The sequence below is a fragment of the Sus scrofa genome, chromosome 9, assembly GCF_054392235.1.
Source record: "Sus scrofa isolate SSC_HxYL_T2T_F1_AM1 chromosome 9, Sscrofa_HxYL_maternal_Yorkshire_Landrace_v2.0, whole genome shotgun sequence".
NCBI lineage: Eukaryota > Metazoa > Chordata > Mammalia > Artiodactyla > Suidae > Sus > Sus scrofa.
Window position 1 is genome coordinate 3,414,171 of NC_139391.1, and position 26,525 is coordinate 3,440,695.

At 52.1% G+C, this 26,525-nt stretch overlaps 1 long non-coding RNA gene across 1 annotated transcript; it reads left to right on the forward strand.

The window, feature by feature from the left end:
- Nucleotides 1-13,849: 13,849 nt before the first annotated feature.
- Nucleotides 13,850-15,645, forward strand: LOC146399662 (uncharacterized). Its single transcript, XR_014814516.1, has 3 exons — nucleotides 13,850-14,122; nucleotides 14,858-15,051; nucleotides 15,149-15,645. It is a non-coding gene; the product is annotated as an uncharacterized LOC146399662 (long non-coding RNA).
- Nucleotides 15,646-26,525: the final 10,880 nt, after the last annotated feature.

A 26,525-nucleotide genomic window follows, 5' to 3' on the forward strand; every position in this document is an offset into this window, starting at 1 on the left:
GTTCTTTTCGTTGAGAATTTTTTTTCCAAGTGACTCTTCCCCCTCCGTTGTGTGGGCATCGTTTCAGATGGAGTACCAGGGTATCATAGGAAAGGCATTTGGTTTGGTCGCCAGTTCCTGGCACAGGACTCCTAAAACCCTTTGGATTTCCTGAGTGAGAGCAGTGTCTGGTTATAGAGAGCGCTTCCAATCACACCTGAATTTATGCTAATAAGGTAACTTAGGGTGGGGGCCCCTAAAGACCTCAGGATGGGGCTGGTCACCGGGAAAGAACTCGTGAGCAGCCCTGGAGGCTGCATGAGGCCTCTTTCCTACAAATAAGAAATGAGGGGCCCAGGAAGGCTTTGGTGCCCAGGAGCCCCCAGGGCCCTGCCCTTGGTTTCATTCCTGGGCTATACCTTTTGCACCATCCAGGATGTGTAAGTGAAAGGTGTTTTCCTGAGTTCTGGGAGCTTTTCTAGCAAATTATCAAACCCGAGTAGAGGATCACAGCCCTAGAGCTTAAGTATGGGTGGCAACCTGGGGCTTGTTTTGTTTTGTTTTGTGTTTGTCTTTGTTGGGCCACACCCACGGCATATGGAGGTTCCCAGGCTAAGGGCCTCTTCAGAGCTACAGGTGCCCGCCTACGCCACAGCCACAGCAATGCAAGATTCTGGCCACGTCTGCAAACTATGGCACAGTTCACGGCAACGCTGGATCCTTAACCCACTGATCGAGGCCAGGGATCAAATCTGCAACCTCATGGTTCCTAGTCAGATTCATTTCCGTGCCCCACAGTGGGAACTCCAGCTTGGGGCATTTTGTATGTAGACAAAGCAGGGAGTTTCGGAGGAAAAGAACCTGATAGAGCTTGTTGATATAAAAGAAGCCAATTTCGGCCTAAGGCATTTGGAGATCTAAGTCTGGCACGATGCTTGCCCTTGAGTGGGTCTCAGAAATAAAGGTATTAATGGGAAAAAAAAAAAGAAAAAAAAAAAAAAGACTGTTAAAGGCAAGAGAAGTCACCATGGCCAAGAGGATAAATCTTTTGTGAAGACTCCTGGTGCGGATTTGGTGGTAAAGCCTGGCCCGAAGCACTTTCCTGAGCAGTTTTTCAGAAACGTGCCCCTCCCGCTCACGCGGCACCTTAAGGGATGCTGATGTTGACCTTGGCTGACTTCAGTCAGCTCCAGCTTGGACTCTGCCGCCCCAACGAAATGCAGAATTCGGCTCAGGCCCTTTCGTGTAGCAACTTCACACTTTTAGCCAGTTCTGCTGGGGAGACACTGCTTCGGGAGAGGGTCTCCGTGTTCTCCTTACTTGCTGGAGGCCATAAGTCCTTCCTTCCAATCTCTGGGTTGGTTTGACCTGCTACCAACCAAAAGGGGAATCCAGCTTTCGGGTACGCTCGTGACGGGCCTCTGGAGTGGGGACGGTCTTGTGGCACTGAGACTTTTCGTGTGTGGGCTCTGGTGCTCACTCCGTGAAGACAGTATCCGAACTGAACTCATGTGTCATAATATCAGTCGGTGTTAAGGATTGACTGGTGTCGGAGCAAACACCCCCAGAATTGGCATCAGATGTAGGATTTGCTAGATTGGCCCTAGCTCACGGAAACGTGGTTTGGGAAGAAATAGAATAAAAGGGCGAAGAATGAAGATTCCTGGGTGGCCACACAATCACCCACGGTATGAAAGAGCAGCTGCGCTGTCATCAATTACAAAGGTAAATTTTACTAGAGGAATTTAGAGGTAGATCCCCAACGCCTGGGGCATCGGTTGACGAGAGGCTTGAGGAAGTGGAAATTAATAAGAAAGCAAACTATCTTGGCTATTGTTCTCTGGAGTAGCTAAAATGAAAGTAAAAGCGAATGGTCTGGACTTGGACTGTGAATGGTCTGAGACTTGGCCATTAGCCTCAAAGCCACCCCTAAAGGGAAAAAATTATTTGGGGCAATAGAAGGTACCTCTAAGCCTCTGGTCACCAAGAGGGTGGCCCAGGGTGAGGGGGAAACAAAGCCAAGAAAGTTCTAGGACCAGAGATATAACGTGAAGGAGTTGTTTTATTTCGTAGATTAGAATCATCAGCTGCCTATAAATACTCTTTACTGAAATGGATTGTGAGTGACTAATTTGGGGGGTAGTGGCTTTTTCTTTTTTCTTTTCTTTTCTTTTTTAAGGCCACACCTGCAGCGCATGGAAATTCCCAGGCTAGGGGTCGAATCAGAGCTGCAGCTGCTGGCCTACACCCCAGCCACAGCAACGCCAGATCCTTAACCCACTGAGTGAGGCCGGGGATGGAGCCCACATCCTCATGGAGACTCTGTCGGGTTCTTAACCCACTGGGCCACACTGAGGACTCCGGTATCTTTGTTTTTTTTTTTTTTGTTTGTTTGTTTGTTTTTTGTCTTTTGTTGTTGTTGTTGTTGTTGCTATTTCTTGGGCCGCTCCCTCGGCATATGGAGGTTCGGGCTAGGGGTTGAATCGGAGCTGTAGCCACTGGCCTACGCCAGAGCCACAGCAACGCGGGATCCGAGCCGCGTCTGCAACCTACACCACAGCTCACGGCAACGCCGGATCGTCAACCCATTGAGCAAGGGCAGGGACCGAACCCGCAACCTCATGGTTCCTAGTCGGATTCGTTAACCACTGCGCCACGACGGGAACTCCCGGGTATCTTTGTTTTTAAATGCTACAGGATGGAAGAGCATGTTTGGGTTGGTATGGGACCCCTCGCTTACCATGGAACAATGATAGATGGTTGTACATGATCCAGGCACATACAGGCTCTTCCTGAGAAAGCGGCCAGCCTGTTGGATTGGATAAAAGCATTGCACGGTCTGTTTACCCTGATAAGGGTACCTATGCGGCAGCCCCCATAAAGTCAAGTGGAACACCTCACATGAAGCGGCGTATCCATTCTGTATTGAAGTCATGCGGAACCGGCTTTGTGATGACCTGAATGGTTGCCCACTGACTCTGCCCGTTACCCAGGACGTGATACATGCCATGGTGAAACGGGCTTCTTTGGCAGGGGCGCCATCTTTGCACTGACACCCCATGTAACTGTACTGCTTCACAATCAAGCACCAGTCCAAGAAGTCTTATTGAATTTGTGGTCTTCCCCTTATGGGTCTTACAGATGTTCTTAAAAAAAAAAACATTGTCTTAACAAGAGAAGGAGGAGACACGGATGGGAGCATCAAGGGGTTCTCCTCAACAGGGTGGAAATTCTTTGGGTGGTTACCAAGAAAGGGATTTCAAGTAGCCTCATTTCTCCTTAACAGTTACCGCTCTGGGTCCCTGTCCTGCCTTAGGTAGGACACCGGTAACCATCAAGAGCCATGTTCTCTCTGTTCTCCAAAACTTTATCTTCCAAGGTCTTGTAAACAAAAATGTTGCCTATGATTCCAAATCTACAAGGGTCAGGCCTTGCAGCTGCCTAGGTAGTTAAGACAGGTAACAGAAGGATGACTTCAGCAAGCCCAGACTTGCATCTCTCCGTACATGGAAGCACTAAGACAACTGGAGCCACCTGTTCTTTGTGATTAGCAGTAATCGTTTGACTAGCGACTGTATGTTTGTTTGTTTGTTTTCCCAGCAGAAACCTCATCTATATGTCCAGCTCCCACCCCCCGACTCTTCACAGTTCCCCAGATCTCTCCGAGAGCCTGTGTCCTGGGCTATGGTCCTCAGTAAGGTCCCCAGTTAAACTTAACTCACAGACTCCAGGCAACAGCCTCATCCTTCACTTATATCCTTAATATCATTTTTTTTTTGTCCTTGCCCATGGATAGCAGAAGTTCCTGGGCCAGGGCTCGAACCCATGCCACAGCCGTAATGAGAGCCACAGCAATGACAATGCTGGATCCTTAACCCGCTGAGCTACCGGTGAACTCCAGTAGCATCATTCTTGATCCCGCCCCTCCTTTTTAGGGGTTTGTCCAGTCATCTTTTCACGTCAGCGTGGCTCTGGGTGGCTCCATGACTTATCCTCGTGGATAGCTGGAAGACATTGTTGTCCACGAATCAGGTTCCGAAAAAGAGATTAGCGTGCAAGAGATTGACTAGGAGGTGCTCTTGGAATCTGCAGCTGTGGAAGGAAAGGGAAGATAGCGGGACTGAGCAGAGGGACAAGTTGAGCTGTGCCGTGGCCGTGCCGTCTCTGTAGAGACCTCAGGGGGTCCTGTGGGAGTTTTGAAGCTGAGGTGACGTTTCAGACTTGTCCTGAAATAGGGCGAGGGACTCGGTTCATTTGGGGAATCCCAGCAGCTAATCTTAGGACAGCAACTGACGACTCATCCCTTTCCTCTCCTCTGCGGTCTGGATTTCCTTCCCCTTTAGCGCCTCTGCTGAGTTCAGTATCTTCCCTGTTGGTGTGATCAGACTTTTCGCTTCAGGGCTCTCAGCCCTGGTACCTGCTGGGCTTAAGTCACAGCTGCTGCGCTTGGCATCCCCAACAACATAGAGCAGAGCAGGGGGGTATCAAGAGGCTCCCGCGTGGACCAGATGGGGCCAGACCCCTTCCCCTGTGTCTCGTTTGTGTACCAGCCATCCTGCCTGCCCTCACTGGGGTCGGGTTTTATGCTGTGGTCCAGATGCCAGGCCTCCCCTTGCCTCCTGGTCCCTTCGCTCGAGGAGCCCCAAGTCCTGGGCAGCAGCCATATTCTTTGCCCTGTTGGACACATTTTCTGTTTGGGAACCAGGACCTCTGAACACGCAGAGCCCGGAGTTGTAGGGGCGGGAAGTACCAATTCCCCAAGTGTGGGAGTTCCCGTCGTGGCTCAGCGCTAACAAACCTGACTACTATCCATGAAGATGGGTTTGATCCCTGGCCTCGCTCAGTGGGTTCAGGATCCGTGTTGCTGTGGCTGTGGTGTAGGCTGGCAGCTGTAGCTCCAATTTGAGCCCTTCCTGGGAACTTCCATGTGCTGCAGGTGCAGCCTTGAAAAGCAAAAAGCAAAAAAAAAAAAAAAAAAAAAAAAATCAAAAAGCAAATTCCCCAAGTGGATCACGGGCGTGATGGTGAGCAGGGCGGCACCGTTTCTAGACTGACGTGCACGCTCTGTGGTGCCATGTGAAGGTGTTTTGTTTCTTGCTTTTTTCTTTTAAGGGCCACACCTGTGGCGTATGGAGGTTCCCAGGCTAGGGGTCGAATCCGAGCTACAGCTGCCAGCCTACCCCACAGCCACAGCAACAAGGGATCCAAGCTGTGTCTGCAACCTACACCACAGCTCACGTAATGCCAGATCCTTGGCCCACTGAACGAGGCCAGGGATCGAACCCAGTTCTCATGGATACTAGCCGAATTCATTACCGCTGAGCCACAACGGGAATTCCCGAAGGTGGCTTTTTTTTTTTTTTTTTTTTTTTTTTTTTGTCTTTTTAGGGCCACACCTGCGGCATATGGAGGTTCCAAGGCTAGGGGTTGAATCACAGCTACAACTGCCGGCCTACACCACAGCCACAGCCACGAAAGATTTGAGACCCATCTGTGACCTACACCACAGCTCACAGCAATATTGGATACTTAACCCACTGAGCGAGGCCAGGAATCGAACCCGCAACCTCGTGGTTCCTACTCAGATTCGTTAACCACTGAGCCACAACAGGGACTCCAGGTGGCTATTTTAAAGCGGACACTGCGTGCTGGAAGTCAGCCTTCTGTCCTCCCTCTGCAGGCATCAATTCCAAGTTTATGCTCCCACTGTGCCTCCAGCAGCTCGTTCTGTTTCTGTGTTGGGCTGGCATTTCTGGGTAATGTGATATACACAGTGTAATCGACAGACTCTGCAGTCACTGTCCACTGTTCATCTTTGTCAAAGAGCCAGTCTTTGGTCTGATGCGACTGGATCCCATGCCAGTTGTCACCCTTTGGAGAGGGGTGAGGACTGAGCCCCAGGGGGCAAAAAGGCAAACCCATACCTGAGATGTGAATTTATTCCTGCTAAAGCAGACTGCTTCACCTTCTACTAGAGTGGAGTCAGCCCAGTGCAGTCAACTCACCACCAGAAGCCTGGCTGGGCACCTCAGGAAGGGCACCTTACTGGGAATGCCACCTTGGCTTTGACTGCTATAGCACTTTGTGGTCTACAGCGGCAAAAGCCGGGCCAGCCTTCGTAAAGGGGAGCCGGTGCTCCTGGGCCACTGATGGTGAAATGCTGTCACCCAGTCTCTATTTGGGTGTTGGGGGGACGTGCTGTTATTTCCATTGCTATCCGTGTGCCCAGCTCGGGCATGGCATTTCTCGGCTTGTATCAGAGAGCCATCGTGGAGCTTCTGTGTGAGGCAGGTGGCCTTCTCACCGTGCATGCCTTGCTGCTTTGCTAAATTGTGTCTCCTCTGGGCTGCCCCAAGGAACAGAGTTAGTTGGTGGGTTTTCCAGCCTCATGTATCCACTCTCAGTGCCCACCTTCTGAGCTCCCGAATCTCATCCCAGCACCTGTTTTCTCAGACTCCTGGTACCAAGTGTTAGGGGTTGGGTCACCCAAGAAGCAGGCCCTAAGATGGAGATGAGCTTGGAGCAGGTGTATGAGGAGTGGTCCCAGGATCACCACTTGTGGCAGAAAGAAGAAAGTGGGGTTGGGCAGAGGGTGAGCCTAGATGCCTCCTCCATGGAATGGTTCCAAGCTGAGGCAAGGGGGCTGGGCCTCTTTCCGTCTCCAAAGCAGATCAGTTGTAGGCTGAGGGCTGCTCCAGACAGCGAGGTGGCTGTCCTAGGTGGGGGGTCCTCTGGGAGCTCCTCCTCCAGGGCACGTTCCAGCTGCTGGAGGAATGAGTCTTCATTCCTGAACGGGAGCCTGGGCGCTACATCACGGCATCCACTGCCTTCATGTTTTTGTTCTCCTTGGGGCTGTACCTGTGGCATATGGAGGTTCCCAGGTTAGGGGTTGAATCAGAGCTGCAGCTGCCGACCTACACCACAGCCACAGCAGCGCCAGATCTGAGCCCCATCTGCAACCTACATCACAGCTCACAGCAATGCTGGACCCTTAACCCGTTGAGAGAGACCAGGGATCGAGCCTGCAACCTCATGGATATCAGTTTGGTTCTTAACCTTTGAGCCGCAACAGGAACTCCGTCCACTGCACTCTTTTTCCCATCTGTCTTGGGAAAAGACACAGATACATCAGGGATCGCCTGTGGCCTGAGAGCCACTGTGAGCGGGCCCTGCAGGGCTGGCAGAGGGAGTGGTAAGGACGACTTTATCCATGATCTTCTCTAGGTTCTAGAGCCTCTGCAGCCTATGGTGGAGGCTCCCAGGCTCCTGGACAAGGAGGCGAACTTGAAGACGGGAAAGGAAGCTCCATGTTTAAGGATCCAAGGCTCACACAGGCCCCGCCACCATCACAGATTGGGTTCCAGACTCTCGGCGCGTTGATTGGCAGAGGGGGTGGGCTGCCTGGTGGGGACCGTGAGCTTCCTACTTAATTTGGGCTCATTTGACCCCATGTGGGACCCCTGTGCTCTACTGTGTCAGGAAACCTGTTCAAATTCTACACAGGTAACCCGTCCACCCTTGGGCTGCCTGTGAAACTGCAAATTAAATCTGTGATTCAGTCAGCAGCCAAGAAGGGACGGGGAATGGTCTCCCTCTTGTGGAATTTGTCGGGAGTTCCAGGAGCTAGAAATCCACGAGTTTAAGGGCAGAGACCCGAAGCGAGCGCGTCTTCCGACCAGCAGTTCGAACACAGTGTGTACAGAACCTTCCATGGCCAGGCAAGGGCTGAGGGGTGGGCTTTCGAATCAGGATCCCGGGTCAGAATCCTGGCTCTGCCACTCGCTGCTTGTGTGACCCTGAAAAGCGTGTCACTTTCCCAACTTCAGTTTCGTCCTGTGTGACGTGGGCTCATGATACAAGGTTGCGGTGACGATTCAGTGAGATCAAGAGTATGTGGGGAGGGGAGCGGCTTGGGGGGTTGGGACGGGCATACGCCCACTGTTATATGCAGAAGGGCCGGTCAACGGGGACCTGCCGTGTCACAGGGAACTCGACTCGGTATTCTATGATAACCTACAAGGGAAAAGAATCTGGAAAAGAATGGATGTGTGCACCTGTATAGCAATTACTTGGCTATACAGCAGAAATGAGCGCTGCATTGCATACTTCCATATAACCTTCAAAAAAAAAAAAAAAAAAAGGACACAGACCAATACAGAGTGTCTGCCTCTGGCTGCAGTGAAGTGAAGCCAAGGGAAAGAATATGGGAAACTTTGAAAAATCTGACCCCCCCGGCCCCGCCCAGATGCCAGATGTAGGGAGGGTTTATGTAACATACAGTAACTTAGCTCCTTTTATTGCCAGGCAATCATACATTCATTCACTCAGAACACACACACACACACACACACACACACACACACACACACACGCACTCTGATTTGTCAAAACAAAACCCTCTTTGAATTCAGCCTCCCTAGAAAAAGCCCTACTGTTTAGTCATCTATTGTTATTCAGGCAGCCTTTGGGGCCTCAGTCTTCCCAGCCCTCAACTTCTTATCAAAGGAGTCATTCAATACAAACAAATTCTCTTGTGAAAGGAGAGGGAGAAATTCTGCGCCTAAAGAAATGTAACTAGAGATTTCTATATGTCGTTATACAGTGATCTGCTGGGATCTGTGGGGATTGCTTCCAGGAGCCTGGTGGATGCCAAAATCCAGGGATGTCCACGTCCCTGATATAAAATGCATCCTACAGTGAGGCAGTCAGCCCTCTGCGTCTGCGGGTTTGACATCTGTGGATTAACCAACCACCTCAGCAGGTTGAATTCGGAAATGCCAGATTGGCGGATACGGAGGGCCAGTCTGTGCTGGCAACGGAGCAACTCTAATCAGTCCGATGAGAGCTTCCGAGTGTGAGGAGTCGGAGAGGAGGAGGGCCACTGAAGCGGACGGCCCTGGTGGAGGCGTCCAGAGGAGGCGATGTGTGTGCCTGGGTCTAGGAGGACAGAGGCCCCGGCACAGGAAAGCTCAGGTGGGGAGCGGGGGCAGGTTCCGGAACAAAGCTTAGAGGAGCCCCGAGAGGGGTCTGGGGTTGGAGAGTGCCCAGAGCTGAGGCTGGAGAGGCTGGCACCAGCGCCACTGGGAGGATCACGCTGAAGAGTTTAGTTTGAATCCTCACGGGAATGGGGTACTTGCTATAAATTTTATTCCTTCATTATTCCAGCCACCTGGCAATGCAGGTGACAAGCACTCTCGGAAATCTGCTGTGTGCCCCGTGTTGTGCCAGGGACCATGAGACAAACAGACGACTAGGACACCAGCACGTCCCCCAGACCACTCTGGGGCCTGGGAAGAAAGGGGCAAGACAGCACAGACCTGCACTAAGGGTCTTTGGATGCTGCTCGTTGGTCCTGCAGAGTCAAAGGAAGGCGGGGTGGATTCCTGCTGATTAGGCGTTAGGGTTGATGAGGATAAGACATGTTTTATTTCCAGAGGAGGCCACTCTTGAAATATGACTGAGCGGAGTTCCTGTTGTGGCTCAGAGTGTGAAGAACCTGACTTGCCTCCATGAGGCCGCGGGTTTGATCTCTGGCCTCTCTCTGTGGGTTAAGGATCTGGCATTGAGCCAAGCTGTGGCACAGGCTGCAGCTGCAACTCTGATTCAACCCCTGGTCCGGGAACTCCCATATGCCACAGATGCAGCTGTAAAAAGAACAAAGAAAAGAGAAAGGAAGAAAAATGAATTAGTCTTTACCCAGAGAACAGAATCAGGAGGTGGCTGTTCCTTTCTTCTCAGTGCTGGGGACGCACTGCCCTTCTTTCAGTGCCCATTCGGATGCTCCCAGAGTCCTCTGCACCTGCTGGTCCTCCGACTAAAGGCAGCTTTCCGCCCCCCCTAATTAACTTCGATTCGCTCTTTAGCTCCATCGTGGTTTCCCAGGGGGTGCTTTTGCTGGCCCCTGTATTTTTTCTCTTTTCCTTCTCTCTCCCCCTCTTTCTTTTCGTCTTCTTCCTCTTCCCTCATGGATCTTGTACTTCCGCCCTGATTTCTGTGCTTGTTTGATGCACGTCTGCCTTCTGCAGGACACGGGAAACTTCACGAGGACAGACCATGTCTGCTTTGACTCTCCTGTTTTTTCTCCAGTACTCACCAGTGCCTGGAAATGTCTCTATAAGAATATATATATATATATTGCTTTTCTTTTTGTTTTTGGCTGCCTCTGTGGCAGGTGAAAGTTCCTGGGCCAGGGGTTAAACCTCCACAGAGGTTGCCGTCGTTGTGGCAACGCCGGGATCCTTAACCTGCTTTGCCGCAAGGGAACTTCCAAGAATGGTTAAATAACTTAGAAATGAGAGTATAACAAAAGGTCCAGGGAGTTGCCATGGTGGCGCAACGGAAACGAATCTGACTAGGAGCCATGATGTTGTGGGTTGGATCCCTGGCCTCACTCAGAGGGTTAAGGATCTGATGTTGCCGCGAGCTGTAGTGTAGGTTGCGGATGCGGCTTGGATCCTGCCTTACTGTGGCTGTGGTGTAGGCTGCCAGCTACAGATCCAATTTGACCCTGAGCCTGGGAACCTCCATCTGCTGCCAGTTCAGCAGCAAAAAGCAAAAGAAAAAAAGAAAAGAAAAGAGGTCCAAAGGTATGAAATACTCTGCAGTAAAGGGAAATTTTCTAAAGTTTAGAGGAAGGGTAGTTTTGAGAGGAGAGGCTAGTGAGGGTTGGGGGTACGGATCAGATCTTGAAGAGCTTACTTACCATCTGGACAACTGAGTCATAATTTTTTTTTTTTTTTTTTGGCCACGCCCATGGCATGTAGAAGCTTCTGGGCCAGGGATTTAACCGGTGCCACAGCAGCAACCCAAGCCTCTGCACTGACAATGCCAGATCCTTAACCAGCTGAGCCACCAGGGAGCTCCAAAGGATTTTTCGATTGGAGTATGGAGCTGCAGAGAGGAAGAGCCGGGGGACCATCTGGTAAAGAACGGTGATGGGTCAGACTTCCGCTGTGGCTCGGCGGGTTAAGAATCCAACCAGAACCCATGAGGATGAGGGTTCCATCCCTGGCCCTGCTCAGTGGGTTAAGGATCCTGGGTTGCAATGAGCTGTGGTGTAGGCCTCAGAGGCAGCTCAGATCCCGTGTGGCCGTGGCTGTGGCTGTGGTGTAGGCTGGCAGCGGCACCTCCGATTTGACCCCTTGCCTGGGAACTTCCATTTGCCACAGGTGCAGCCCTAAAAAGCCAAAAACAAAAACAAAGGAAAAGAACAAAAAAAGAAAGAATTGTGATGGGTGAGGTTAGAGATGGTGACTTTTGAAAAGTGGGGTTCACGTGGGGCGCTCCGCAGAGGGAACTCCAGAAGAGCTATTGGGAAAGCAGCCTCTAAGGAACCGAGTGGGAATCGTGGGGAGAGGGCTTCTGAGGCCTTCCCGGAGGCCACCTCGGATCCATAAGGAAAGCAAGAAGGGGAAAGTGAATACCCTCAGCGTAAAGCCCCAGGGCCTCTGGCTGGGGAGACAGGCCGACGGAGCCCACGCGGAAGCGCGGGCCTGGACGGAGGAAAGAGACGGAGCTTCCTCGGAGGTTGCGGGTGGCGTAGGAGGAGGAGGGAGAGTGAAGCGGTTTCTGAGTCCCTGCCCTCCGTCGGGTGGGAAAGAAGGCCCCGGTCTGCGCTGCCCCCTTCCTGGTCGGGTATCATTTGATCCTTCGCGCCTCCGCTCAGGATCCCCCCCCAGGTACCCCCCCCCCCACTCTGCCCACAACACACCCCTCAGGGACCCCACCCGAGACAAGTCCCCCGTTACCGGATGTCTGCGCTGCTAGAACAAAGGCGGGGGGCGGGGGAGGACCTCTGTTTCACACTTTGTCCCACTTCCTGGCCACTGTGGATATATTTCTCAGAAAGGAGGGGCCCTGAGGCGGGGTCGGGAGGAGGGTGTTGACTGGAGAGAGACTGGAGGAACGACACAGGTTATAAGGAAATACAAGCGGGCTATTGACCCATAAGACTGGGGGTCCAGGGCCCAAGGGACAGACGGCGGTCAGAAGGGGGGCAGGTCCCGGGCTCTCCTGGGCAAGACCCTGACTCCAGTGCCCGCCGCTGCGTGGTGCACTTGGGAGGTGTTAGGGGGCCATCCTAAGAGCTCTCACTGCAGGCGGAAAAACCTATTTGTTTTCTTTTTTGGTGTCTATACGAGATGATGGGTGTTAACTAAACGTACTGTGGTGATTGTTTTACAGCGTATGTGAGTCAAGTCGTGGTGCTGTGTCTACCTTAAATTACACAGTGATATATGCCAGCTGTATCTCAGTAAAACTGAAAAAGAGGAGCTCCTGTCATGGCTCAGCAGAAACAAACCTGTCTAGTATCCAGGAGGATGCAGGTTCAGTCCCCGGCCTCACCCAGTGGGTTATGGATCTGACGTTGCCATGAGCTGTGGTGCAGGTCGCAGATGCAGCTTAACCCCTAGCCTGGGAACTTTCACTTATCACCCTAAAAACAAACAAACAAACTGAAAAAGAAAGACTAGGAATCCAGGAGTTAGAAACAGAAAAAAAATTGATCTAAAACCTGAGAAAAGGGAGTTCCCATCATGGCACAGGGGTTAACGAATCCGACTAAGAACCACGAGGTTGCGGGTTTGATCCCTGGCCTTGCTCAGTGGGTTAATGATCCGGCGTTGCCGTGAGCTGTGGTGTAGGTTGCAGGCGCAGCTCGGATCCCGAGTTGCTGTGGCTTTGGCATAGGCCAGTGGCTACAGCTCCGATTCGACCCCTAGCCTGGGAACCTCCATATGCCTCGCGTGCGGCCCTAGAAAAGGCAGAAAGACAAACAAAACAAAACAAAACAAACCCTGAGAAAAGAGGAAATCTTACACTGTTGCACCGATAAGAAAGTCGAACGACCTGGATAGACTATATGGAAAAGACTTTTGATGCTTCATCAGATCGATCTGAATAACAGCCCCTTCTAGAAAGTTAGAATTTAACCCTCTCTGTTTTTGTTTTAACATGTGTGTCTGTTACCATCTCAATGTTAAGGAAACTGACCTTTAAAACCGTCGAGATCTTGCTTATTCCCTCTCCCGCTTCCAAGACGTGTCTGAAACACCCTGCTGGGGTGTGCTCCCCACACTGATGGAACCAAAAAGTGAGTGGAGTCACTCACACTAAGCCAAGCAATGGTTTTGTTGAAGCAACGTCTCAGACAAGTCGATTTTAACAAGATTAATGGCTCAGTGGGTGAAGGATCCAGCATTGCTATTGCTGTTCCTGTGGTTACAGCTATGGTGCAAGTTTGATCCTTGGCCTGAGAACTTCCATGTGCCACAGGCATGGCCAAAAAAAAAAAAAAAAAAAAAAAAAAAAAAAAAAAAAAGAAAAGTTTTCAAGCACTTTCAGGAGTATATTTTAAATAGAAAAACTTATTTCCTGCCCCAAACTCCTGAGTCTTTCTCTGGAGAGAACCATGGCTCTCTGACTGTGTGTGTGTTTGTAGAATGTTTCTGCCGTAATTGTGTGTGTGTGTGTGTGTGTGTGTGTGTACAACAGAAAGCTGCATGGGACTTCTGATATTTCAATATTTTGGCAACATCTCTAAGACAGCCCTCATACCCAAAAGATTATTTAAACTTTGGCTGAACAGACCCTTTGTCCCTCACCCTAACATCTCCCTTCAGTCTTTATAAAATCAATCTAAAGTTCTATGAAAGTTAAAGCATCAGGGTCAAGCCCCATGGGTTTTTAAGTATTTCTAAGTGTTGTTTGTGTACATGTGTGTACTGGGTTGGGGTTGGGGCTCGTCTTCCAAGAAAACCGCTCAGAGTGATTGGGAACCTGGGAAGGTTCCTGGGGAGAAAGGCTTGGGCGAGATGCAGAAACACACACCCAGCGCAGTCCCCGGGGAGCTGCCAGAGCCAAGCATGGTCAGGGAGTTCTTGGAAGAGCTTGTTTTGTGACCTAGAGTCTGCTCCCTTCTTTCTGCCTTGTAATTTTCGAATGGGCTGCTGGCCAGGGCCGCCCCTGACATTAAGAGCAAGGAGAGAAGACAGCAGAGGGTAGGCTGCGTGCTCGTGCTCGAGGCGGCAACGACAGGTGGATGCTGAGGAAGACAACCACGTGGGAAGGCGCCTTGTCCCAGTGGCTGCTTGCTACTGGCGTTGAAAGACGGTAGAGGGAGTTCCTGCCGGGGCGCAGTGGGGTAAAGGATCCACATTGCCGCAGTTGTGGCTGAGATGGGAACTTCCATACGCCAGGGTGCAGCTGTTGAAGAAAAAAGAGAAGGGACTGTAGGAGGTGAAGACGCCTGAGGGAGGAGGTCTCAGGGGATCATCTGGGAGGAGCATAGCTTCCCGCCCACTTCCCCCCCACCCCCAGGTCAGAGAACCCTGCAGGTGAGCAGCGCTCCGGGGCCTCTGAAATCCACAAATGTCCCCAGGAGAGCGCCAGGTTCCGACAGCTCTGCAGAGGCGGGAAAGAGCCCAGTTCCAACAGGCTGGTGCTGCTCCCATGCTTTCGCGTGTCCAGACATGCCGTGGGGACACCGGAGGAGCCAGTTGGGGGAGATAAAGGACGTGTTTGGAGAACAAAAGAGCTATCTTTCTTGTCTGCTTTCATCACTCCAAGCGGCCACAGAACTGGCCTGAGCTGGAGGTGCAAGGTTAATGGGGGACATTCTGAATTGGACGTGGTTAAAATTTTGATGTAGGCAACACGGAATCACCTTAATACATCGAAGTGAATTTCGTGCTAATTACCAATGTGAGACTGTCCATGGGAAAGTCACCAGAAAGCTGCGAGATCTGCTTGAGACATCATGAGACGAGGGGTGGGAAAGGGGCATTTACTGCAGCATGTGTGAAGCTGTGGTTGGAAAAAAAGCTGAGACACCCCTGGACTCCACTGACTTCGGGTTTTTTGTTTTTTGTCTTTTTAGGGCCGTACCTGCAGCATATAGAGGTTCCCAGGCTAGGAGTTGAATCGGAGCTATAGCTGCTGGCCTGCGCCACAGCCACAGCAACACAGATCCAAGCCACATCTGCAACCTCTGCTGCAGCAGCTCGCAGCGATGCTGGATCCTTAACCCAGTGAGCCAGGCCAGGGATGGAGGTGTGTCCTCATGGAGATGAGGTGGGTATCTTAACCCACTGAACCACAGCGGGAACTCCCACAGCACATATATATTCAGCACCGTGCTATGTGCATCTCCTCTTCTGCTGCTTTGCAGATGATGAAACTCAGTTGCAGAGGTGAAGGAACTTGCCTAAGATCACCCAGCAGACAAGGGGCAGAGCCTGGTTCTGAACAGAGGAAGTGTCTCTCCTTCCACCAAAGGCCAGGACTTTGGTTTTATTGCTCTCCCTCTCCTCCACTCACAGATGCGACTCCCACAGAAGAGGCGAGAGGAACTGCTGGAGGACAGTGACAGCTCAGCCACTGTCTTCTCTCTCGGACCTCTTCACCCTCTTCTCCACCCCCAAACCCAACTGACACTCCATCTTCGAAAATTAAAATGATGTTGGAGTTCCCACTGTGGCTCAGTGGGTTAAGAACCCGACACAGTCTCTGTGAGGATGCGGGTTCAATCCCTGGCCTTGCTCAGTGAGTTGCTCTGGCTGTGGCAGAGGCCGGGCCAGCAGCTTGGCTCTGGATTTGACTCCTAGCCTAGGAACTTCTATATGCCACAGGTGCAGCCCTAAAATTAAAAAAAAAAAAAAAGAAAAAAATTAAAGTGTTGTGGAGTTCCCTGGTGGTCCAGCAGTTAAGGATCTGCCATTGTCACTGCTGTGACTCAGGTTCGATCCTTGGCCTGGGAACTTCCACATGCTGTGGGTGAGGCCAAAAAAAAAAAAAAAAAATTAAAGTTAAAATGATGCCTAAAAAAATTAAAATGATGCAAACCGAGACAAGACAAAGCACAGTCTCCTCTCCGGACAGAACTTGATCTCGGACTGTGTAATCGGGTCACCAGCAAGGTGGCTGTTTGCTTGCTCTCTGTATATCTCCTGCCGACAACCCTGCATCACCTACAGCCACTGACCTGACTGCTCTCCCCTTTTAATCTTGGATCCTAACCCTGCTTCCCAGCCACTGGTTGTTTTGATCTTTAGATCTGAAAGTCTCCGCTTTGAAGTTTTAACAAAGGGAAGACCTCTGCCCCCCGCCCCAAGGCACTTAGCTGAAGGGGCCAGCAGGGCAGCGCCTGCTGCTGGGTTCTCTGGCAGTCAGTGCGCCAGGATGAACTAGTTCCCCCACAGCCGGCAATCTCCCCTTCCCCCTGTCGACTGAAGAAATGCATCACCCGAAAGACGAGAGGAAATTAGGATTTAGGCCTGGGAGACAGCATCTCAGGTACCCCTGAGAAACCGCTCTGAGGAGGCGGAGAGGTGGGGGTGCTAGGATATATGAGTCTTGCAACCAAAGAAAAGTAGTAGGAACAAAAGCTGTCCGGAGAACCAGATGTACAGAAAAAGATTTGCAGAAAACCAGTTTCTATGGGATGATTTTAGTGTTTTTCTAGATATGAGGAGATGCAAGAAGTGGACTCATAAAATCTCCCCAAAATATCTGACTATCCCAAGACCTGTTCTCCCAGTTTCCCCAGAGCACAGACGGCCTCCCTCCTGGTCCCCACCCTGAGCGCCACTGGGGTGGGGGTGGGGGTGGGGGTGCTGTGGGTCGGCTGCCACAGGGGCTCGTGTTCTACTCCACGCAGAGGCCGATGGCGAGTGCTGTTGCTGGAATTCAGCCTCTGTCTGCCGGTGCCAAACTGAACTGCAGAGACGAGAGTTATGGGTAAGGGAGAAAACAATAGCTTTATTGCTTTGCCAGGCAAAGAGCACGAGCCACGGCGGCTGCCCACCCGCAGCACCCTGTGGGCAGAGCTCAGGGTGGGGACCAGCAGGGAGGCCTCGGTGCTCTGGGGAAACTGGAAGAACAGGTCTTCAGATAGTCAGGTATTTTTAGGAGATTTTAGGAGCCCACTTCTGGCATCTCCTCATATCTAGAAAAACGCTAAAACCCTTCAGTGATGACTGATGTCTCGGACTAGGGGTAGCCTTCACGAGACCAGCAGGAAACTTCTAGAAAAACCGTGTGCCTGGCTGCGGGCCCCTCCCCCTCCCCCTCTATGACTTATATCCTGATATTCCTCCCTTTCCTCTTTGGGGCAGTATTTCAGATGGACACTGCCCCCTAGGCTGTTAAGTGGATTCACCTGGGAGAACAGCCACTCCCAAGGGTGGGCCAGGGAGCCCTGAGGGCGCTCAGGACGGAAACAAAGCCACGGCCCCCAGCTGCGCTGCCTATCAAAGCAGAGATTCCAGAAAGCCCAGACCTGTACCTCGTCTCACAGAAACTAGTTTTCTGCAAATCTTCTTCTGTAAACCAGTTATCTGTACCTCTTTTGTTCCTACCACCTCCCTTTGGTTGCAAAAATTCCTACATCCTAGTTTCCGGGCCTCGGAGCAATTTCTCTCTCAGGCTTCTCTGAGATGCTGTCTTCTGGGTTGAAGTCCTCATTCCTCCCCAAATAAAACTTAACTCTCCGCTCTCGGGCTGTATGTTTTTCGTCGACGGGAGCTGGCGTTGCGGTGAGCTGTGGTGTAGGTGGCAGACATGGCTCAGATCTGCTGCTGCGGTGGCTGTGGTGTAGGCTGGCCGCTGCAGCTCTGATTCGACCCCTAGCCTGGGAACCTCCATATGAGTGTGGCCCTAAAAAGGAAAAAAAAAAAAAAAAAAAAAAAAAAAGAGTGACATAGAAGCTGTTGAGGATAGGACAAAAACCGGTTAGAACTTAATCAGGCCCAAGACGGCGGAAGGCTTGTCTCCCAGTGGACCTTGAATCCTATTCCACGCTCAGAGTGACACATTAGTACGTAGGTGACACACCCCCAGGTGCCATCACAGTTCCGAGGTTGGCCATAAAAGGCCAAAATTGGGTGATGGTCCCATTCCTGGAAGTCCCCACTCCTTCTCCACAATAATTGGAATAATCTTCCCACTCATTAGCCTAGGAAATTACCCCACCCGTAAAAACTCACCACCCCGTATTTTGGAGCCTCTCCCCGTCTGAAGTAGCCCACACTCTCCCAGGCCTGCCCTCTCGCCTTTTGCCACGGCTCACACGTTGTCCGGCTCTCTCAATAAATCTGCTTCTTTCCTACCCCTTTGCCTCTTGCTGAATTCCTTCTGCACGGAGACATAAAGAGCCGGAACGGCAGTCCGTCCTGAGAGCAGGTGTATGATTTTAATTGTAAACAGTGGGTTTGGAGTTCCCACGTGGCTCAGTGGGTTAAGGATCTGGCCTTGTCCCTGCTCTGGCTCTCGTTACAGGCTTTCTCCCCGGGATCGGCTGGCCGAATTGGACGCTTTGGCTCCTCCTCTGTCTCGAAGCACTCTCTTCTCTCTGCTTCTCTGTCCTCTCCGTTTTGGCTTTTGTCCTTTCCCCCTTTGTCTGATCCTTCACTCACGGCGCCCCGATGCCTCACAACTCTGCTTTCCTGGAAGGGCACCGGAAGCCAGGCTGGGCAGGAAGTGCTATAAATACAAGGGGATGTGTGACCGCCACCTGGTCCCTGACTTTACCGGAGGCGTGGAGGTGCAGCAGGACCCTGTGGGGCTTCTGGGGACACATCCTTTCCACGTCCCCTGTTTCTCACTGGCATCCGCCTCTTCGATCTTCCCTGAGATTCAGAGGGTGGCTGATCAGGGAAAAAGGAGACACAGAGACGCAGGAGGAGCTGCCAAGAGACAGCAGCGCAGCCTTGGGCAGGGTCCTGGTTCCTCTTCAAGGGATACACATGACAGTGCCTTTGACCTCTTTTGTAGAATTAAGGCTTCCTCTCAGGTGGAGAAGGGCTACTTGAAACTGAGCACAAGATTCCTGGAGCACTGCCCTGTCCCCCCACCCCCAACCACTCAGAAGGAAGACACACGCCCCGCAGCTAGCTCTCATCCCAAATTTTGCCTTTTCCCCCAAACCATCAGGAAACTGAAAGTTTTGAACAAGGGCCACCCGTTCTCCTCGCTTGGTCCTGCAGTCAACTTTCTCTGCCCCAGACTCAAAAATCAACTTTTACTTGCCTCACTGTGTGTTGGGCACACAAACTTTGCCCAGTAACAGGAAGACTTGGGTTGTACGAGCTGCTTGCAAGCCCAGCAGAGGCTTCAAGGTGCAAGAACATCGCCTGGGCGGAAAGACAAGATCCTGGTTCTGCCCCCAGCTTCGAGTAGAACCCAGACCTCTGGATCTTATTTGGATGCCCAGTCCCCTGACTTGCCCTCCTTTAGGAGGGCTTCCCTGGCTTGATGCTATTTCCCCCGAGACCACACAACTCTAACAAAAGCAGCGCAGTAAATACACTTGCGTTTTGCCTCGCGGGGGTGGGGCGGGCACTTCCTCTTGAGCAAGTCAGCTGATTTCAGCCCCCATCACCTAAAAGTACAAGAAAATCCACAAACTCACAGAACCACACGCCCCGCCACAGGGGCTTCTGCCTGCCTGGCTCCCACCTCTGCGTCTTGGTATTTCCCTTATCTTTCTCACCCTTCTTGAAGCTAAGCCAAGAAGGTGGTATATTCTTCTCTGCAAGTTCCCTTCCTTTTTAGTTCTTTCTTTAAAAAAAATAGCTCTCATCTCTTCCTCCTTGTGACTTTGAGAGGTCTCAGTAGCCCGTAATGGACTTTCTTTTGCTTTTTCCCTGCCTGCAGAGCTCAGCCAAACGCAGGCTTTCTGTCTTAGCTCTCTTGTGTTAAAGCAGACACTTTAACACATGAGTCGCTCCAAGATACTTGGGGGGCGCTGTGGCCAATGGCCTGTAGGTCCCACCTGACCCGTGAGCTGGCGGCTTTCCCAGCTCCGGGCAGCTGTGCCGTGTGGACAGAGCAGGTGACCTTCCAGAACTAGCCAGGCCTGTGGTATTCTTTCTGTTGAAATCCAGTTTGTCCCTCTCACCATTTCTTTAGCGGCAAAATGGTGGAGTTCTAATTTTCATTTGCTGCAGTCGGAGATTTAACCTCTGCAGTCGAGAGGGTTCCAGAATCAGATTTTACAAATTCAGCTGGGCTCTAGTATCTTAGCAGCTGAGAATGGGGGAAGGAACCCTTTCAGGGTTCTTTCAGAACCAGAAATTGTAATCAAAGTATCTCGGCATGACCCTGAGACAGGGCCTGTTAGTATCCCGAGTTCTCAGGAAACAGACTTAGCGATATTAATGACGTGACCAGAGACACACAGCCAGTGAGCAGTGGAATCAAGGCTTGGGACTTGCTTCCAGGTTGTCCAAACCCTGGCCGCACTCAGCATTGCCTTGCCTCTGTCTGCATTCCATGGTGAAAATCCGGCCAGCCACACAGGCTGTGAGGTGTTCAGATCTCTTCCAATTTAGGAAGTGGCCGAAGGTATCAGGATGCCCCGGGACCCTCTCAGATAGCGTGCCTCGGGGACACGACAACATGGCAGAGGTGGGGAACGCCTGTGACACTAGGAGCCTACCTATAACGTTGGGACTAACTTTACAGCAACCAACCAAAAAGGTCTTTTGTCTGCTCCTTGCCTGGGGAAGAAGACAGCTGGAAATGTGCACACAGGCTGAGGATGCCTTAGCTTAAGGATGGCACTTTGGCTTTCTGTGCCCGGGCAGGCGGATTTCTGTCACTGCAGTAGGAAGACGTAAATGGAGAGTGTGGAGGTCCCGCTGCGGCTCGGCAGCTTAAGAACCTGACGAGTATCCATGAGGACGCGGGTTGGATCCCTGGCCCCCTGCTCAGCGGGTGAAAGATCTGGCGTTGCCACAAGCCGCAGCGTAGGTCCCAGATGCGGCTTGGATTTGGAGTGGCTGTGGCTGTGGTGCAGGCCAGCAGCTGAAGCTCTGATTCCTCCCCTAGCCCGAGCACTTCCCCATACCGCAGCGTGGCCATCAAAAGAAAAAAAAAAAAAAAAATGAAGATCCGGTGGATGGGAAGGCGGAGATTTGAGTAAAGGTAAAAATAGTGCTGTGGACAGCCCAGAAGCCATGCTTAGTAATGAGGGACTTTTATCACTCTGTTTCCATTCTTGTACATGATGGGTAACACTGGCTGCTTTAAGAAACAATCTCAAAATATCAGCCACTTAGCAAGATACAGGTTTACTGTGGGCTCGCGTCTGTGCTGAGAGAGGTGAGGGGAACCCAGGCAGATAAAGCTTCCGTCCTAGTCAACGCGGGACCCCTGAAGTTGCCCTGGATGCTGAAATCCAGACCTCACAAGGGGGCAGAGCAGAGAGGTGGCAGGGGTGGGGGAAGGGATCATGCCAAGTTTCCAGGCTTGGAAGTGGGTTTTATTTGTTGTTTTTTTTTTAAGGCCACACCCGCGGCATATGGAGGTTCCCAGGCTAGGGGTTGAATTGGAGCTGCAGCTGCTGGCCTGCACCACAGCCACGGCAACGCCAGATCTGAGCTGCGTCTGCCACCTACAGCACAGCTCACAGTAGTGCTGGATCCTTAACCTGTTGAGCGAGGCCAGGGATCGAACTGGCAACCTCGTGGTTTCTGGTCGCATTCGTTTCTGCCGCACCACGACGGGAACTCCACGTCCCTATATTCTTTTATCTGAACACTTTCCTTTGCCCGTTTTTCTGTTGGATTGTTACTACTATTCCGTTAGTATTATTATTAATTCCTAGGATTTTCTTCTAGGTGGAGAAATGAAGCCTTTGTCACTAGTAAGAGGTTTTTTTTGAGTTTTTTTCCAGTTGGATTTTTGGCCTTTTCTCTTTTGCTTATGGTGGATTCAGCGATACAGAATTTCTCTTTTACGTGGTTGATTATTTTGTTATTTTCTTTTATGGGGTCTATGTTTTGTGACATTCCTAGAAATGTCTTCCCATCTCCAAGATTCATTTTAGAAAAATCCTGTGCTTTCTTTCTTCTGAAGGGAGAAAATAGGGACTGTGGCACCCACCGATCCCAACACAGATTTGGGGTGACCCGTCGGGGCAGCACGGCTGGCCCTGGCCGGTCCCAGGCACCAGGGGAGACCCCAAACTTTGCAGAAGGCACTCCAAAGCAGGGATCCCCCAGGGGGCGCTGTCGCGGCTGTGGCTCGGGCTCGATCGTGGTGTTGGGACGAGGGTCTTGATTATAAAAGTTTAAGGGATGTAGTCGAATGAGGAGATTCACACTTGATTAAGAAAAAAAAAAAAGAGAGATAAGGGGAATCCAGCTGTCCACAAAGCAATCAGGAAGATCTGCTGCCTATTTTGGGACCTTTTTGGGTTGGCTGGGTGGGAACCAAGCACCCCTGCACCCTCTGAGGGCCCCTGAGCTCAGCCCAGCCCACAGCTTCTATGCTGATGATTTCAGATTCCTATCTCCAGCTTCCAGCCCTGGCTCAGGCATCTCTAGCTTAACTCTGCCCCAAATGGAACCTCTAATTTTCTTCCTGAATTTGGCAGGGCTCCAGGCCTTCCAGTCTGGGGAGGAGGTGGCTCAACCTACATGATTGGCACAGAAATTTGAGTCATTTCTGGCTCTGCAACTCTGTTTATCTCAAAATTTTATTCATCGCCGAGTCACGTCTCTATCTGCTCCAAAATCTATCCTCGGTACCTCTGCCGCCACTCTTAGCAGAAGCCACGATCATCTTTTGCTTCGATGGCTTCATGTTATCCTAACTGGTGTCTCCTTCCGCTCCTGCCCCCACCCTCGAGGAGGTCGGTTTCCCACAGCCACTCCCTCCAAGTCTCCCTCCTCCCTTAGAGCTTGGCTGCAAGGGTGCCAAGTTCTCAGGCGCCCCCTCCCCCGCCCGGTGTCATGCAGTTCCTTCTTCAAATCCCTTCCTATGCTTGGGCCCTTTGGAAAACATCTTCAGATCTCAGCCCCCCGACCCCCCCTGCCTTTACGCGATTCTATGTAGAAACTCATCTAATGCTTATTTGGATAAATAGAAGTGGCTCGAGGACAGAGGGGGGAAGGGCCTGAAATGAGCTGGGATCTGCAAGGAAGGGAGGGGGGTGGAGTCTGCCCTGGCGAGAAGGGCAGTCAGGAGCACAGATGCGGGTGGGGGTGGGGAACAGCTTGGGGGAAAACAGGCCTTTCAAGCAAAAGATCAAAGGGGCCTGAGTCCCAGGGACAAAACCCAGGCTCGCCTTATCTGCATGTACCTAGATGCCTCAAGACCAGAAGCTCAGCTGTCCATTTGAACCTTATCTGGGCCTGTGCTTTCTTGCAGGACAGTCTCTTACATGTCTTCCCCCTTGCAGAAGCTCGCCCTAACCCTGACAGCCACTGTGGAGCCACTTGCTGCCCATCAAAGAAGTTTGCTGACTTCTGGAAATTATCAGTGATAAACCCTCCCTTTTGTAAAAGCAACCTGCCTCTTCTACCTGGGGAGCTAAGTTCTCTCTTTCTCGCTCTCTTTTTTCCCCTTTTAGGGCCGCACCTACAGCATGTGGAGGTTCCCAGACTAAGGGTTGGAGCTGCAGGTGCCGGCCTACACCACCGCTGCAGCTACCCCAGATCTGAGTCGAGTCTGCGACCTACGCCTCAGGTCACGGCAGTGCCGGATTCTCAACCCACTGAGTGAGGCCGGGGACCAAACCTGTGTCCTCATGGATACTAGTCAGGTTCCTAACCCACTGAGCCACAATGGGAACTCCGCAAGCTGTCTCTTTAACAAAAGCTTTGTTTGCCTAAAAGCCTAATGGAAGCCCTATTCATTTCTATGGCTTTGCTGTTCAAGAATCTGAAAAGGGCCCGGGAAGTAGGCCTGGGGTGGGGTCAGGCCTCGTGGGATAGTGAGTCTGAAGGGCTTTGTGTGACAGGACGGTGATGGGACAGAGGGGAAGAGGGGTGAAGTGACAGTTGGGGTGTTGGAGGGCCAGGGGGTCTGAGCCCTGGGGGTGGTGGGTGGGCTGCCCTGCTGTGGCTGGAATCTGGTCTTCTGGGGCCAGGGCTGCTGGGACGGGATCAGTTCCCTCAGCAGAGCCCACTCTCCTCGTGAGACCCAGGCACAGCTGTGGCCATGTCTGAAGCAGGGAGCCGGGAGCAAAGGCAAACAAGATGGGAAGCCCTGGTGACCGGAGGCCTCTCTGGAGACTGGGGGAGGGGAAGCTGGATGGGGAGCCAGATGGGACCACTCGGCTCTTGGGAGGCCAAGCCCCCACCCCCACCCCATGCCCCTCCCTAGGCCCACGGAGCTCTGAATGAGGGTCTCTAGTTATGAGGGGCAGAGGGTCCTGAATGAGGCGACCCAGGTTACCCTGGAAGAGCCCTGGTCCCTGGGAGTCATGAGTTCTGGTCACTGAGTGGCCTGAGGGGGAGGCCCTCGTCCCCGTGGGGCTTGGGTGAGGGGTTCTGGCCATTGAAGCCAAAGTGAAGGTTTCTGGTCATCACGGGGCCTGAGAAAGAGGCTCTGGTCCCTGCAGGATGGGATGGGGCTGCTGAGTGAGAGGCCTGATCCCTGGGGACCTACCCCGGGGACTACGGCTACTAAAGACTTACACGAGGGGCTTCTGATCACTGCAGTCTGAGTGGGGGGCCCTGACCACTGGGGCTCCAGGGGAGGCTACGCTATGAAGCCTAAGCGGAGGGGAGGGCTCTCTTGCCCTCATCTGTCCAGCACGTTTCAGGCCTGAGCGGCATGGCTCATAATGGCCAGCAGATGGCACTGTGGCTTCGCAAGTGGCCTTGGCTCAGGTGGGGGTGCGGCCAGAGGCAGGCAGTCCCTGGGGTGGAAGATCTCGGCTGAGACCTGCTCAGACTCCCTGCTCAGACTTTGGGACCTGCAAGACAGGGGACAGGGGAGCTAGATGAGTTCCGACCAAACTCCCTGGGGTGATGGCCCCAGGCACGACGCTTGGAAGCAGAGAAATCTGTGCTGTGGGTTAGGAGTCCTGGGTCCGTTTCATAGCCCAGGAGCCAGGATGGACTTTGATGGATAGTTCTGGGGCTCGGGAGTTCCTGCTGTGGCCCAGCAGGTAATGAACCTGGCATAGTGCCTGTAAGGACACGGGTTTGATCCCTGGCCTCGATCCGTGGGTTAAGGATCCCGCACTGCTGTGAGCTGTGGTGTAGGGTCACAGATGAGGCTCCAATCTCACGTTGCTGTGTCTGTGGCACAGGCTGGCAGCGGTAGCTCCGATTCCATCCCTAGCCTGGGGACCTCCATGTGCCATGGGTACTGATGTGGGGGGAAAAAAATAGTTCTGGAGCTCGGAACAAACTCCGCTCCCAGTCTGGCTTCATATACCCAGAGGCACCTGCCCCTCTGGATTGGTTCAGCTGCCCTGGATCCACAGAGCCAGGATAAACCCGGATGCACTGGGAATGAGAGAGCCAGTTTCCCAGGGGTGTCCTGAAGCCCAGACAGAGTTAGGGTCTGTACCTTGTCGTGGTGAGAGCCGTGTACTCACTTTCCAGGACCTTGTCATATCCCAGATATGCCACAGAGTGGGGCTCTGCCATGTCACAGCTAACGGCACATCCCAGGAACCTGTCACCCTTTTGTACACAGAACAACCCAGGGCCTGAACTGTCAGAGTTTATATGTGGGCACTTCCAGGGCCTTGTCACACCCACGCTTGGCCCTGAGCTGTGAGAGTATCTGTGATGTGACAGCGAGGCTGTGACGTGCTGGATGCATGACCAAACCCTGAAATGTGCCCGGATGTGTGTAATGACAGGGCCCTGGGCTGTGACTTTTTGCGGGGTGCAGGGACTGGTCTCAAAACCTGCTTCTGTGACTTTGGCCGTCATCAACAGGAATTCACCATCAGCATCCGTATCCATCCTGGTGACGAGTGCTGCGGAGGGCAGTGTATAAGGCAGGGTGTCGCCAGCTCTCTGTGGCGAAAGACCAGTTTCGGGTTTTTCGGCCACACCCACAGAATGTGGACGGGCCCAGGCCAAGGATGGGGCCTGCGCCACAACCACGACCCGGGCCGCTGCAGTGACGCCATCCTTCACCCGCTGTGTGGCAAGGGAACTCCCCGTTTCCTTGTTTAAAATTTCCCTTCTGGATCCCCTGCCGACTAACACTTTTGTAAAGTGCTATTAAAGTGCTAGAAAAATGAAACTAAAAAAAGCCATTCACCATGCAAGCCCATGTTTAAACAAAATGGAAGTTTTATTTTGGAATAATGGTAGATTTACGGAGAAGTGGCGAAGAGAGTAGAGGGAGTCGTGGGATAGGCCTCGCCGGGTATTTGTCAAAACTAACAGGTTAGCGTTGTACCATTGACCAGACTTTGGACTCTGGAGTTTTGCAATTTTCCCGCCAATGTTCTCTTTCTGTTTCAGGATCCAGCTCAGGGTACCACACAGAACTGAGGGCTCTCTTGTTGCTGTTCTTGTTGGCCACGGTGCGGAGCAGCTTGATGTGGGATCTCAGTCTCAGGCCAGGATTGAACCTGGGCTGCAGTGGTGAAAGCACTGAGTCCCAACCACTTGACCGCCAGGGAGCTCCTGAATTGAGTGCACTTTTTATTATTAGGTTCAGATGACATATAATTATTCTGTCAAACTGATGTCAACGTTTATGGGAGTCCCCTTGTGGTGCAGGAGGTTAAGGGTCTGGTGTTGTCACTGCAGAGGCTCTAGTTGCTGCTGTGGCTCTGCTTCAAT